The sequence below is a fragment of the Aquarana catesbeiana genome, linkage group LG02 (assembly GCF_042186555.1).
Source record: "Aquarana catesbeiana isolate 2022-GZ linkage group LG02, ASM4218655v1, whole genome shotgun sequence".
In the NCBI taxonomy this organism is placed as follows: Eukaryota; Metazoa; Chordata; class Amphibia; order Anura; family Ranidae; genus Aquarana; species Aquarana catesbeiana.
This window is the reverse complement of record NC_133325.1, coordinates 656,639,371-656,654,026: the sequence shown is the minus strand read 5'-3', so window position 1 is coordinate 656,654,026 and position 14,656 is coordinate 656,639,371.

Sequence of the window (14,656 nt, the reverse complement as noted above, 5' to 3'; positions counted from 1 at the left end):
GAGGAAAGAAATACAAGATATTATCAAACATTCAATACAATAAAATGTGATATAAAAGGATAAAAATCTTACCTTCATATACTCCTTCTGCAGGACCTGGATGATGGCAGAACAGGTCTCTGGGATGATGATCCCCAGAGCCTGGGGGGAGATGCCTGTCGAGAACTTCAAGTCCTGCAGTCTTCTCCCTGTCGCCAAATACCGCAGGGTAGCGACCAACCTCTGCTCCGGAGTGATGGCTTGCCTCATGCAGGTATCCTGCCTGCTGATATAGGGGGTCAGCGAAGCCAACAAACGGTGAAACACGGGGTCCGTCATCCTGAGAAAGTTCCTGAAATCATCAGGATTATTCTCACGGATCTCACGGAGCAAAGGCATATGAGAGAACTGGTCACGCTGAAGCAACCAATTCTTGGTCCATGAACTCCTCCCCACCCTGTTCATGGACTGGACTTGTGTCAAGGTCAGGACCCCAACACCAAGCTCCCGCACAGCACGAACTCTACGAAGAGTACGCATACGAAACATGGATAGAAAACGGTCGGCTGCTCAGAACGAAGTAACAGAACGCACTGAAGAACAGCAAGGCCTGTGAAGAGCGACCTGAAAAACAGCAACGAGCGGGCAAGATCGCACAGAAAACTCTGATACGAACTGACTGCACGCACTGAAGAGCAGATACAAACCCACAAGCACAAACTGAACGGCAGAAAACGATCTGAAATCCACGAGTCTGAAAAAGCGCGAATCGTCTCTCACCAAACTTTTACTAACACGAGATTAGCAAAAGGAGCCCAAAGGGTGCCGCGCTTGGTTCTGAACCGGCCTTTTCTAGTCTCGTCGTACGTGGTGTACGTGACCGCGTGGTTGGCGATCGGAAATTCCGACAACTTTGTGCGACCGTGTGTAGACAAAAAAAGTTTGAGCCAACATCCGTCGGGAAAAAATCCTAGGATTTTGTTGTCGGAATGTCCGAACAAAGTCCGACCGTGTGTACGCCCTATAATAGTTTGATATGATAGACATGCGGTATTGTCTCATTCACAGTTACCCATGGTTGTAAAACATATGTACCTTTGTTATCCTCCTCTAAATACGCACAGCAAAGAGCACAGCATGTTGGGATTGCTATACCACAGTAACCATTTGTAAATAATTACTTTGTGAATATCCAATATGAAATAAACCAATGTTTTTAGTGAATCTTAAGTGTCTTTTTTTCATATTCTTTTGTCCTTTACTGTTTTTAATATGAATTGATCAAATAAATTATATGAATTTTATCTGATGTTGTGGCCTAGGTTATTGGCACCTAAAAAAAAATCCCAGCTCTCTCTCAGAGCATCTTTTCGTTACCTCTTAATGCTAAAGATTTGTTAGCAGGTTTGGGGAATTTGGATTTGGAAGCCCAAGGTTTTAGGTTAGACTGGGCACTTGACTTTGGTCTGTTTTTTTAGGTTGAGGCCAGGTAGTAGCAAAAGGAATTCTTCTTTCTCAGAGAGTGGGGTGTCTTCCCTGCCTGAGGTCTAGGCTTCTTCTACTGGTATAAATGAGTACATACAGTATACCCCCAGTGATATCTTTGATGAGGATGTTCACAGTAGCTTTGAAAAGACAATACCAGTTCTGCAGCCCATCTATTGAGACATCCACTAATCCATCCATGCAGTTGGTTAGAGCTGCCAGCATTAGCTCTAAATGCTTCACAAACAGTAGATCAGTTTAAAGGGAAACATTGTCTCCTATAATGACTCTAATCTGATTCCCCAAAAGATAGACAGCCCAGCATTCCGGCCAGGGCAGGTTAAAGTCAGGGTCAACCAGAAAAAAAACAAGGCTTTGGAAAGACAGTCTAAACATTTATTTTAGGATCCAAAATAAAAAAAGGTACGTTCTCTGTGGGATTCATCAGTGCTTTATTAAGATACTGATACTGCTGTGCCAATGGTTGGAATAGCCCATTTCTTAATAAAAGACTCCCTATAGGGATGCCAAGCATTTGGGAGGTGCAAACAGCTTATCAGGAGTCTCCCAGTCCACATAATGATGTCTAAGAACCAAAATGGTCTCTAAGCCTGGCATAAGGGCAGCAGCAGTGCACTTTTTAAGGGCAATGTCATCTATAAATGATCTCTGAGACTCAGCATCACAGAGCCTTTGTGGCAGAAGGCTCAGCTACCACTAAGTCTGAGGTCAGATTCAGTAATCAAAGTTGCAATTTGGCCCATGAAATCCTGCATAACTGGTGGAATCCTTTCTCGGGTAGAACAGAGAAGAGGGTCACACCTGACAGAGGGAAGGAAGACTCAGAGGAGGGAAGGGACTCAAGCAGAGGGCAATATTCCAGAGTTTTTGACTAGGCCTTAAAGGCATGCAAACTAGCTACTGGTAGCAGGAAAGTCTCAGTCGGGCAGAAGTGACCAGATCACTGTAGTCAGGCAGCAAAGACCAACTGAGGAAGATCCATGTGTCACTTGCGATAATCAGTAGTGCCAGTAATGTGTTACCTTGCATCAAATGGCGGGAAGAACAGTACGATGTGTGCATGCATAACACTCCACCAAAGGGATTGCATCAGTGCTCAATCCCTCAGCACTATCCAGTAAATGAACAGAAAAAATAGGGATAATAAAGTCATTGTCTTGTACTATATAATTAAAATAATAGGGATAATAATGGCGTCCAAGGGTTCTATTTAAGAGGTGGTTCCTGGTACTCGGCCCACATGGCCCTCACCACAAAGTGACTAAATGTACAAAAAAGAACAAGCAAAAAAACCTGCCCTTAATCTATCCCCTGCTATATGTGCTCTAACTTGGGAGATTGAAAATGTCAGAGTTAGGACTGCAATACACAGAGGAGCCTCGACATAGGCACTGAGGCTTATACATTTTTGGAAATGTATCCATTGTTAGACATTGTCAATTTGGTTGTTTTGCATGCTAGCTGATAAATGTGCTGAGAAATATTTGTTTGTGATGTGCATTGCCCTTCTATGTCCATCTTACTGCAAAGTCTAGTGTTAGGTTGGGGTGGTTGCCAATTTTCTGTACAGTTGGTTGAATCGGATGCAAGTGCATACTTGTGCCTTTAATAAGGGGTGGGCTCGCTCCAAGCAAACCTGCCCTTAATTTATCTACTGCCATATGTACTACAACTTGAGAGACTCTGAAAATTACAGAGTTAGCACCGCAGTACACAGAGTAGACTTGCAGGCACTGCAGCTTACACATTTTTGCAAATGTGTGCAAACAAATCCCTCTGTTTTTAATGTAAATTGTTAGACAGGGTCAATTTGGTTTTGTTTTGCAGGCTAGCTGGTAAGTGTGATGGGAAATATTTGTTTGTGATCCGGCACCGCATGGAGTAGCTGACTCCTCTCAGGCTCCCGCAGACCTCACCTGTAAGCCAGCATACAATGCTGCCTGGGTCATCAGCACAGCCCACTGTCACACAGCCCAGCTTCCCGCTTTCCATGGATCGCTTCCTGGATAAAAGAGGTGCCGCTCTCACCCTGCACAGCTCCCACCAGATACAGCAGACACGGCCCTGCTCTCCAACATGATGGAGCTGCCGGCCATGGAGGTGAGAATAGCCTCGGCCTCTCCTCCTCTGCAACATGAGGACACTCACACTCAGCGCTTAGCTCAGGCAGTAGCTGCTCTCCTGGCCCCGACCATCACTGCCACAGTAAGAAAAGCAGTACAGGCAGGCATTTCACAGATCAAAAAGGAGCTGGAAGAGCATAATATTAGACTTAATGACACAGAGCACAGAATCTCTAACATTGAGGACGAGGTCTATAAGGCTCAAGCCACAGAAGAGTCTCAAGACAAAACTAACCGATTTATCATTCAGAAGCTGGAAAATTTAGAAAACAGGTCACGGCGCAACAATCTGCGCAGTATTTCAGGAGTTCCTGAATCCCTACAAGCATCTGGCATTTCAGATTTCTGTGCATCACTCATCCCAGAAACGTTAGGTTTCTCTGCCACCTGCATAGTAGAACGAGCACATCATCTGGGGGCCCCTACCACTGACCGATATCTCCTCGTCCGATCATTGCCAAATATCTTAATTATGCGGACAAGGCTATCATTCTACAAAAATCCAGACGGTCCGGTCCACTGCAAATCGACTGGGTTAAAATCCTAATCTTTGTGTTGAATATCACATTACCAGCCACGGAAGCAGCGACTATGAGCAAATCCTTCCCGTTCCGGTGGGCGGAAAAATCTATCCGCTATCTGGGGGTGGACATCACTCCGGACTTGGCACATCTGTATACAAGTAACTACTTACCCTTACTTCAAAGACTTAAAATAGACCTTCAGACTTGGCACAAATTTACTTTAACCTGGTTTGGGCGGTGTAATGCCCTGAAAATGACGGCCCTACCCCGGGTTTTATACATACTCCAAACATTGCCGATAAAGTTACCAACGACCTTCTTTAAGCAAATTCAGTCTATCGTTAGGGATTTTATCTGGTCTCATAAATCTCCCAGAACAAAAATGCAAACACTGACCAGACCCAAGGAGAGGGGGGGCATAGGTCTCCCGGACATCTTCCGGTACTACCAAGCTGTACACCTTGCCAGGATTGTTGATTGGCATTGCAACAAGGACTCAAAACAATGGGTAGGAATGGAAATTGAAGATGCCTCCATCCCCTTGCTCTCGTCCCCGTGGCTTATGTCCCCACCTCCGGCGGACTTGAAAGCCCACTGATAGGAGCCACTCTCCTGGTAGTGAGGAAAATATCCTGTAATACTGACATATCATTGTTACCCTCCCCCATAACACCTATCATAGGTAACCCGGATTTTATCCCCGGACTTACAAGTCGTAGATTGAGACAACTGATTGCTTGTCAGAGACAGTCCCTGGGTGAGGTTTGGCCCCAAGGAGAGCTTCCATCTGCTTCCACTATCTCTAGACTTACGGAACCTAGATAGTCTCAGCACCTTGCAGCTTAGGCACTTTCCGAAGACTCTCCAGAAGGTTCCCTATGTCCCTCGTGATCACACTCCTCTGGAATCCCTATGTAAATCTGGGGAACCAACAAGTATGCTGCATGTCTTCTGGTCGTGTCCAGTTCTGAGACCCTTCTGGGAGGGGGTGACTTCGACTATTCAAAGTTTGACCTCGGTCGAACTTAAAGATAACCCAGCTGCATGCCTTCTACATTTAACCACGAGACCGACCTGAAAGTACAAGAAAACACTGACAATGCAGCTCCTGAATGCAGCGAGAGCTTGTGTCCCCGCACTATGGCGTGAACCCCTTCCACCAACCAGGGTCCTGTGGTATTCGAAAAGTAAACTGTATCCTGCGTATGGAGGAACTGACTGCAACTTTGCAAAACAAGGAGGAACAATTTAATGACAAGTGGAGACCCTGGAGATATTTTGTCAGTACTAACGCATATCTACAGGAGTTGGCTCAAGCACAAACCCAGGCTACCTGAGATGAAAACCCCGTAGATACTATCAAAACAGGTACCTACACACACCCCTCTGGGGGGTCTGGCAGGTGGGGTCGATGGGGGGGCGGTGTCGCAGCCATTTCCTTCCAACCCTCTTTCTTCTTGGCTCTCTTCTCCTTTTCCCTTCCAAGTCTTCCTCGTTTTTCTTCCACCCTGCTTTCCGTCCTATTCTCTATCCTGTCCTCCTCTTTATGTTTTTCTGTATTGATAAGCTCACTATGTAGCCATGGTGACGGCGATAACGAAACTAATGAGAATATATTATTTACGGTGAGCCGGAAATATTCACTAGTATATCATAAGACATATTTGTCTAAGAATGTTTAAACTCTGCATTGCATAACAATATTGTTTAAGATCAGTTCAATGTTTATGCAAGGAGGTCCATTTGTAGGCCACCTTGCTTTACTATGTATGTAAAAGAAATATTTTTGGCTGGAGCATACCTGCACTATCCCACATGTTGGTGGATAACTTGATATTGGTTTACAGTTTCAATCTATCGAAATCAAAATGTGTCAATGTCTGAAAATGTATGACCTGCTTTATACTGGACTATGTATCTATGCCTTCTTTATAACAAAATAAAGAAATTAAAAAAAAAAAATCCTAATCTTTGCTGACTACTCCGCAGACATCTCTAAAAAAAGAAAAGCCTTCCAGCACATATGCTCGGAGCTCTTTAAACGCCAAATCAAATTCACCCTAGCATTCACTGCCATACTCCGGCTTAGGTCACCGAAGGGGGACCAGCTTTCCTTCCACGACCCATCAGAGGCTGACAACTTTCTTCGCTCTCTAAACTCAGAAGCACAGATAAACCTTCCTACTAACACCCATCCCCACTCGTGCCCCCTGGACCAATGGAGCCCAAGGAAGGACCCCCTGAAATGTCTCAAACCCTCTGGCTTCGACAATCACTCCAGACATCGATGACGTTGCCCCCACCTTGGCCTCCACCTCTTTTAAGATGTTAGGGTAAATGTATTCTTACTAGGTATCTCATCTGTTGTTGTTATGCTATGGATATAATATATTTTGGTTACCGGTAAAAGCATTTACCCCTACGGGCAATGATTTTTCAGGCTTTCTCATGGGCTTCACTGGCCACCTCCCAATATTCACGTGTGTGAACAACCTGGGCATTCCTTACAGAGTTCATATTCACACAGGCACCAACATAACTCCTGATCCTCGGGTGAGCTCTTGGGAGCTGGCTCATGCAGTGATCCCATGCGGAAAAAAGCATGGAGCATATATTTGTATGTTTGAATTACTTTCTCTCTGACCCTTTTATGTTTCTACCCTGTTGTGCTTTCACACCTTTCATTCTAGCACATTTTCTTGATACACAGACCGTACCCATCCTCTCCATGCCAATCACTCGACATCTATCTCACTTTTTCACTGATTCTACCTTGGTGACCCCTTCCACTTGCATACCCATTGCTCGGATCCACTTCTCTAAAGCACCTTCATGAAAATAACCTCATGGAATATGAAAGGTCTTCCTGCTTCTACCGCATGAAAAAGCTTTGGGTAGGCACTTTCTACTCTCCCCCCCACAATGCATTTACAAGGATTGACTACCTCTTTGGCACTGATAACACCATACCGACAATTTCCCGAGGTAGAAATCCATGAGACAGCTATCTCAGACCATGCACCAATATCAGTTTCACTTCTAGACCCTGGTCTTCAACCGAACCCCCGTCTGTGGCATTTCCCATCCTTACGATATAAAAACGCTGACTTCCAGGCCTCCAACTCCCCACACATGGACAATCCTAATTTAATTTGGGAAGCCGGCAAGGCTTTCATTAGGGGTCAGATTATCTCATATGCCACCTCTTTCAAGTAGCATGCAATATCCAAATATAGGGAAGCTAGTTCCCGACTTAAGTCTGCTCAACGGTCCTTAATCTCCCAAAACACCCCAGAACACAGGACAGAATGGCATGTAGCTAAATGTGCCTTCGACTCATATGCCGAAAATCTAGACGCAACAGTGAAGCAACATTTTACCTATTTTGTCAACAAATCTGGTAAACTCCTATCGAGACTATGTAAAGGCCCATACTCCCTTACACATATTACCTCTCTCCAAGACTCTACAGGCTCCATCAAGTCACTTCCCCAGGAAGTAAATAAGATAATGCTCCAATTCTATTCCTCTTTATATGCTTCTGAACCTATAGATGGAAATCTGGCCTCAAGATTTCTTGAGAAGATCCATCTTCCAACCATCTCTTCCCTCCAACTCAAAACCCTAAACACGCCCATCTCCTTGTCGGGATTTAATGCAACAGTACATCATCTAGCTCCAAACAAAGCTCCAGGCCCAGATGGGTTCAGAAGCAAATTTTTTTAAGTCTCTAACTCTACAGGACATAGTCACACCCACCTTTCTTAATGTCAATCAAGGAATCTGGCAAGGGGGTCCCTATCTGCCAACAGGTAACCAAGCCATTATTAAACTACTCTCTAAAAAAGGGAAAGACCCCTTAGAACCTGGCTCCCATAGACCTATCTCCCTTCTAAACCTAGATGTCAAGACACTCTTGAAAATTGTAGCGACCAGACTAGCCAACATCATCCCCTCCCTAATCCACCCCACACAATCTGGTTTTGTCAAGGGAAGAACAGCCACTCTAAACATCCGCAAGGTAATGATGGTTTTGGAACATGCTAGAACCAACCCAGGTGGGGACTTCGCCATCGTCACTCTGGAATGCGGAGAAAGCCTTTGACAATGTCAGCTTTGATTGGCTCTCTCTGGTTCTGCCCAAAATTGTCTTTTCTGGTCCCTTCAGGCACCTGGTTATTAGTTAAATCAGTGTATACTTCTCCGACAGCCAGACTGGTAATGGCGGGTCTCCTCACTGAGGAACTTAGACTATAAAAAGGTACCAGACAGGGTTGTCCGCTCTCGCTGCTACTATTCAACTTAGCCTAGCCTTGGAACCCCTATCCAAATTCCTGACTGATAAGGCTCCCTTACACGGCATCCACATAGGAGACCTCGAATTACGCTCTTTGCGGACGACGTACTAATTTTCACAGGTGAACCCCTTTCAGATATGACATCCATCAAGGCCATCTTTGATGAATTCAGGCGGTGTTCAGGCCTCCACATCAACTATAATAAAAGCGAAATCCTACCCCTCTGTACATCTCCAAACCCTATCTGCTCTGCACACTGCTCTCCCTTCACAATAGCCAAAACTCACATAACCTATATAGGTATCAAGATAGGTATGATTCCTTCTTCCCTCTATACATTAAATTACCCTTCTTTAATTAAGAGAATCATACAGGAGCTTGAAAATTGGATGGATCTATCACTTCTGGGGAGATGCCACTTATTTAAAATGGTCTGTTTTGCCAGGTTATTATACCCCTTACAGACCATGCCAATTCTCCTAAAACATAAGTACATCACAAATTTGAATAAAGCTATATCCTCATTGATTTGGTGTAAAAAGTGCCCTCGCATTGCATTCTCCAAACTTTATCTCCCCAGAAGCGAAGGGGGCATAAGTCTCCCCAATATCAGGGTAAATAACCTAGCATGTCTGCTTCGTACGGGCTTAGACTGGCTACTTAAAGTATCACAATACACCAACTACCGTATGGAATCTGAGATGGTACACCCCTATTCTTTGGAGGCCCTCTTACATGCTAAGTGGAATTCAGTTCACCCAGACCTTCAACACAATCTCTTACTACGGGACACTGTGATAGCATGGAGGAAAATTTGCAAAAAGCGCAATCTTTCCCTCTACATCTCCAGAAATCTCCGATTCATGGCAATCCCATGTTCCCATCAGGCACGGAACATAAGGCCTTCTCCCTGTGGCATCAACAATGCCTCACCAAATTCTCTTCCCTGTATGACTTAAGCACTGGCACACCATACGCCTCCTCGGAAATAGCAGAAAAATTCTCACTTCCAACGGCTCACGCCCTCTATTACGGTCAATGTGTCCGTTTCTTGTGCTCTCACTGCAGAAATAGTGACAAGAGTTTCCAATCCTCAATTCCGGACCGTCTACTCAATATGGGAACATACTCCATTTCAGACATTAACACACCTTTGATTCACAAATTCACCCCTCCACCTGCTTCTTCCTCAACTGCCAACTGGGGAAAATATTTCCCTGACCTGAAGATCCTGGACAAAATTCTTCAAGGCTATAACCACATAGTTCACCTGATCCCAAATGAGCAATGGAGAGAAACACTGGTAGAAATTCTCCACTGTGCCTACATTCCATTCATATCAGATGCAGCCAATCCTCAAAACTACTTTATGTCCTCTCTGCTCTCACTTAAGGCTATCTCTCTCCCACTGCTTGTGGTAATGCAAATCCATTTCAACCTTCTGGGACCAGACATTATCCTTCATCCATGGAATCACCTCAGTGCAATTACCAAAGGACCCTCTTCTACTAGTTTTTGGATATTGGAACAAACACATTTTTTCAGGATCTCCAAACAAAACTCCAACAAATCCTGGATTCTGATATCTCTCTTAGTAGCACGGACAACTATTCTAAAAAACTGGACTTCACCCATCGGTCCAACAATCTCTCTGATTAAAAGAGAACTTCAGCTACTATTATACAGAGAAAAAGTGGTATTGACTTTACCCTTCCCTCCTCAAAGGCAAGCTTCTATAAGAGATGGGAGGCTTTCATGTTCTCCACTATGCCCATCAAGGAACTTGACACCTTTGAAGAGTCGTTTTCCTATCTCCAACAACTCTATCACAAGGACGATACCTTTTAAGAGACTTATTGCCTAGAGTGCCTTATGCAGTTTTGATTACTACATGGTCGGCCTGCCCAGATAGATGTGCAACTTCCCACTTTTATTGCTGCCCCCCCCCCCCCCCCCCCCTACTCATTATCCATACAATTAAGATCCATCCTTTTTTTTAACCAACCCTTATTGTTTAGTTGGTTATATCCTTGGTGTACTTCAATTAACGGCTGTGTTGCAAGCATTTTCTTGTATTGTATTGTATTTTTTAACAGTAAACAATACTCAATATATGAAAAAAGAAAAAAATCCCAGGTGACACTTTCCCTGTCACGTTGTTATGTCTTTGTACTTTGCTTCTTTGACAATAAAATCTTTTGAAAAAAATAAAAGAAAAGCTTTTGTTTGGCTGTGTCTTGAGTGAAAGGGTGTGCCCCCCAAATATATTGTTTGTTTATTGTATGGATTCTGACCAATTCCCTTTGGGTGCGGAGCACCCCACTCTTTCATTAAGTGCCTCTCATTAGTGTCCACTTGTGTCATGGTTGGAGACCTCAAAGTTCTCCCATATAGAAGAGTGTTTGCTCTCATGGTTCAGAGAAGCAGGATCTCCCAATCCATGATTAGTGTAGGACCCACTAATCATGGGGTACTTTGTCGCAGTAAGTGGGCTTAGCACCATATAGCAATATGGTGTGACCAAATCCCCATATTTTTTTGCTAATATTTTTTAGATTGTCTAGGTGTTTTAAACTAGCCCTGCTGGGGGTAAATGTCTTTTTTGCATGTGTGCGCTGTAATATTTTGCTCTGCTCTTGAGTGAAACTTAAGTGCTTCAGGTGAAGAGAAGGTTGGAAAGCAGGTTTTTGGTTACCCAATCAAAAGCCTCAAGTATCTGAAGAGTACAATTGTGGACAAGGAAAGATACTCCTGCACTTGTGAGGGTCTATTTGGGTTTAAAAAAGTAGTATTGTGAGCTATAGAAAAACTGAAAGGGATGGGGTTGCGTGTCCCGCTGCCCAGAAACTGACCCCGGGGTGGTCAGGTAAGACAATATGGAAAGTGATGGATGAAGGGCATGTGATCAATTGCTCACATCAAAAAGTGTAAAATGTATTCATATGGAAATAAAGGCAAATAAATAATACCAATACTACGTATCAAGCAAACAGGTAACAAAATATAGTAAACATGGAAATTAAAAATGGATTAAAAGTAATAGAAGCCCATGTTGAGGCGGGTGTTTAGAGTCGGCTGACGCGTTTCGAGGATAACCTCTTCATCAGAGCCTTTTAGAACCAGGGCGCAGTCTCTATGGGCCAGTAGGCCAACATATGTACATAAACATAATGGCTAGCTGGAAAGTGTGGCGTGAGGTGGGGAATACGTTTTTCTGTGTTCCATACCAGTCCACGTTCAAACGTTCTAGGTGGAACAGAGATCAGAAAAAATATATATCTATGTAAATATATACATATATGCGCACACACATGTATAAACAGTGTAAAATATAGACAGAATTTCAACTAGAAATACAGTATGGAGCACATAGCAAGTATATGCAACACGAGAAACAAATGATAGGTAAAAAATACATAAATCGATAAAAAATACATAAATCAATAAAAAATAATAATAATTATTAATAGACGGGAATCACATATATGTATAAAGAGTTGATGAAGGGTACAATGTCTATCAAAATTTGATAGGGGATTCGGTGTCTATAAGAATCCTAAATGATTGGTCAATGGTAGACCTTGAAGTAACAAACAGAAAATATAAAATATAAAATAAAATATAATATAAAATATATATATATATGTGTGACCAAAAAATGTTTTGACCAAAAAATATATATTTTTTTTAGGTAAGTGAGAAAAGTAAGTAGGGAGATGACGAAGCGGTGACTTGATGTATAAACACACCTACCTATGTGGTATGTTGATGGTTTTTTGTGTTCTCCTTTAAGAAGTTGAAATAGGATTGTAGGGTGGTGTGGACCTGAAGGGGGGGGGGGGGGAGAGAGGAAGCACAGTGTTATAGAAAACGGAGGGAAATCAGAATAGTGACCTGGGGGTGATCCCTTAAAGGCCACTGCCAGGCAGTCATATCATGGCATATTGCTGGATGAATGAAGAGGCTGTGTACCTGTCCTGTCCCACGAGCTGAATAGAGGAGAGATTGCGGCCTGTCTGTGTCCTGCTGAGAGAGTGCTGTCCTGCACTATGGGAGGAAGGGGGAGGGTGAAGAGCTCTTTAGAGGATAATGGAGCTGTGTGTGTCCGCAGCTGTCTCTCTGCCTCAGATACAGGTGGATGTCAGAGCGAGGACGGCTGCTTGTGGGTTTTAAGCCGGTTTTGGGGGCGGACCTGAGCATGGGCTACAAGTGAATGTGATCAATAGGAGACGAGGGGGGTGTGTGGCCGGCAATGGAACGCACGCCGTCAGGCGGGTGGGCGTGGTTGTGCGCTCCAAGGACGATCACATGACCTGACTCCTGTCAGTGCCCGGAGATGACAGGAGCTCCAGGCGGAGTCCTTAGCAGTGGATGAGCCGGTCCGGTGCGCGCCGTACAAGACGAAAAAAGTCACACACCCACAGGCGACTCCGGTCAACAGGAGTATCGGGAGCGGGGGGGGGGAATTTGTGTGGCGGCACAAAAGAGAAGCTCTAGGAGCAGTGGAACTGAAGGGAAGGTCCCTGTCCATCTGGGTGTCACAAAAAAAGAGAAATTGTGTCAAGGACAAGGGAAAAAGATTTTTTTGTGTTACTTAGAACAGTAATCAAATTGATGATGGATTGGATGATTAAGTGAATGAAAGTAAATATAAGATTCAAACGGAAATAGATATAAAAATAAAAATAGAAATCGAAATAAAAATGATGAATGAAAATGAGGAAAAAAATGAAAAAGAAAGCAAAAATAAAAATAATAATAATAATAATCCAGCCCGTGGGACAGGACAGGTACACAGCCTTTTCATTCATTCAGCAATATGCCATGATATGACTGCCTGGCAGTGGCCTTTAAGGGATCACCCCCAGGTCTCTATTCTGATTTCCCTCCGTTTTCTATAACACTGTGCTTCCTCTCTCCCCCCCCCCCCTCCTTCAGGTCCACACCACCCTACAATCCTATTTCAACTTTTTAAAGGAGAACACAAAAAACCATCAACATACCACATAGGTAGGTGTGTTTATACATCAAGTCACCGCTTCGTCATCTCCCTACTTACTTTACTCACTTACCTAAAAAAATATATATTTTTTGGTCAAAACATTTTTTGGTCACACATATATACATATATATATTTTATATTTTCTGTTTGTTACTTCAAGGTCTACCATTGACCAATCATTTAGGGTTCTTATAGACACTGAATCCCCTATCAAATTTTGATAGACATTGTACCCTTCATCAACTCTTTATACATATATGTGATTCCCGTCTATTATTATTATTATTTTTTATGGATTTATGTATTTTTTATCGATTTATGTATTTTTTACCTATCATTTGTTTCTCGTGTTGCATATACTTGCCATGTGCTCCATACTGTATTTCTAGTTGAAATTCTGTCTATATTTTACACTGTTTATAGATGTGTGTGCGTATATATATATATATATATATTTAAATAGATATATATTTTTTCTGATCTCTGTTCCACCTAGAACGTTTGAACGTGGACTGGTATGGAACACAGAAAAACGTATTCCCCACCTCACGCCACACTTTCCAACTAGCCATTATGTTTATGTACATATATTGGCCTACTGGCCCATAGAGACTGCGCCCTGGTTCTAAAAGGCTCTGATGAAGAGGTTATCCTCGAAACGCGTCAACCGGCTCTAAACACCCGCCTCAACATGGGCTTATATTACTTTTAATCCATTTTTAATTTCCATGTTTTCTATATTTTGTTACCTGTTTGCTTGATACGTAGTATTGGTATTATTTATCTGAAGAGTACTGTGGACTTTCGTGGATGGCTTGAAGGGAGGTGAGTGCATCAGGAAAAAGTTGTCTAGATACCGTTACCTGAATGCTCCAAGTTCTTAAGAGGGCAAGAAGGGGTACAATTACCTATGTCAATATTCTGGAAGCAGAGGAGAGATCAAAGGGCAGTGTGACAAACTGGAAGTAATTGTCTCCTACTGTGAAACGCACAAAAAGCTGATAAGGGTGATAAATGGGAATATGTAGATATCCATGGATGTCAGGTATTACCCTGGTCTCAGAGATGCAATAACTGACCTTTCAGATTCCATAGGAAACTCTGGAACTTAAAGGTACTTTTCTAGGGATTTTAAAACTAGGACAGGACAAATATCACTGTTGGGCTTTGGCACCGTGAACAGGTTTGTATAGAATTATTTGAACTTCTCCTTCAGAGGTAGTG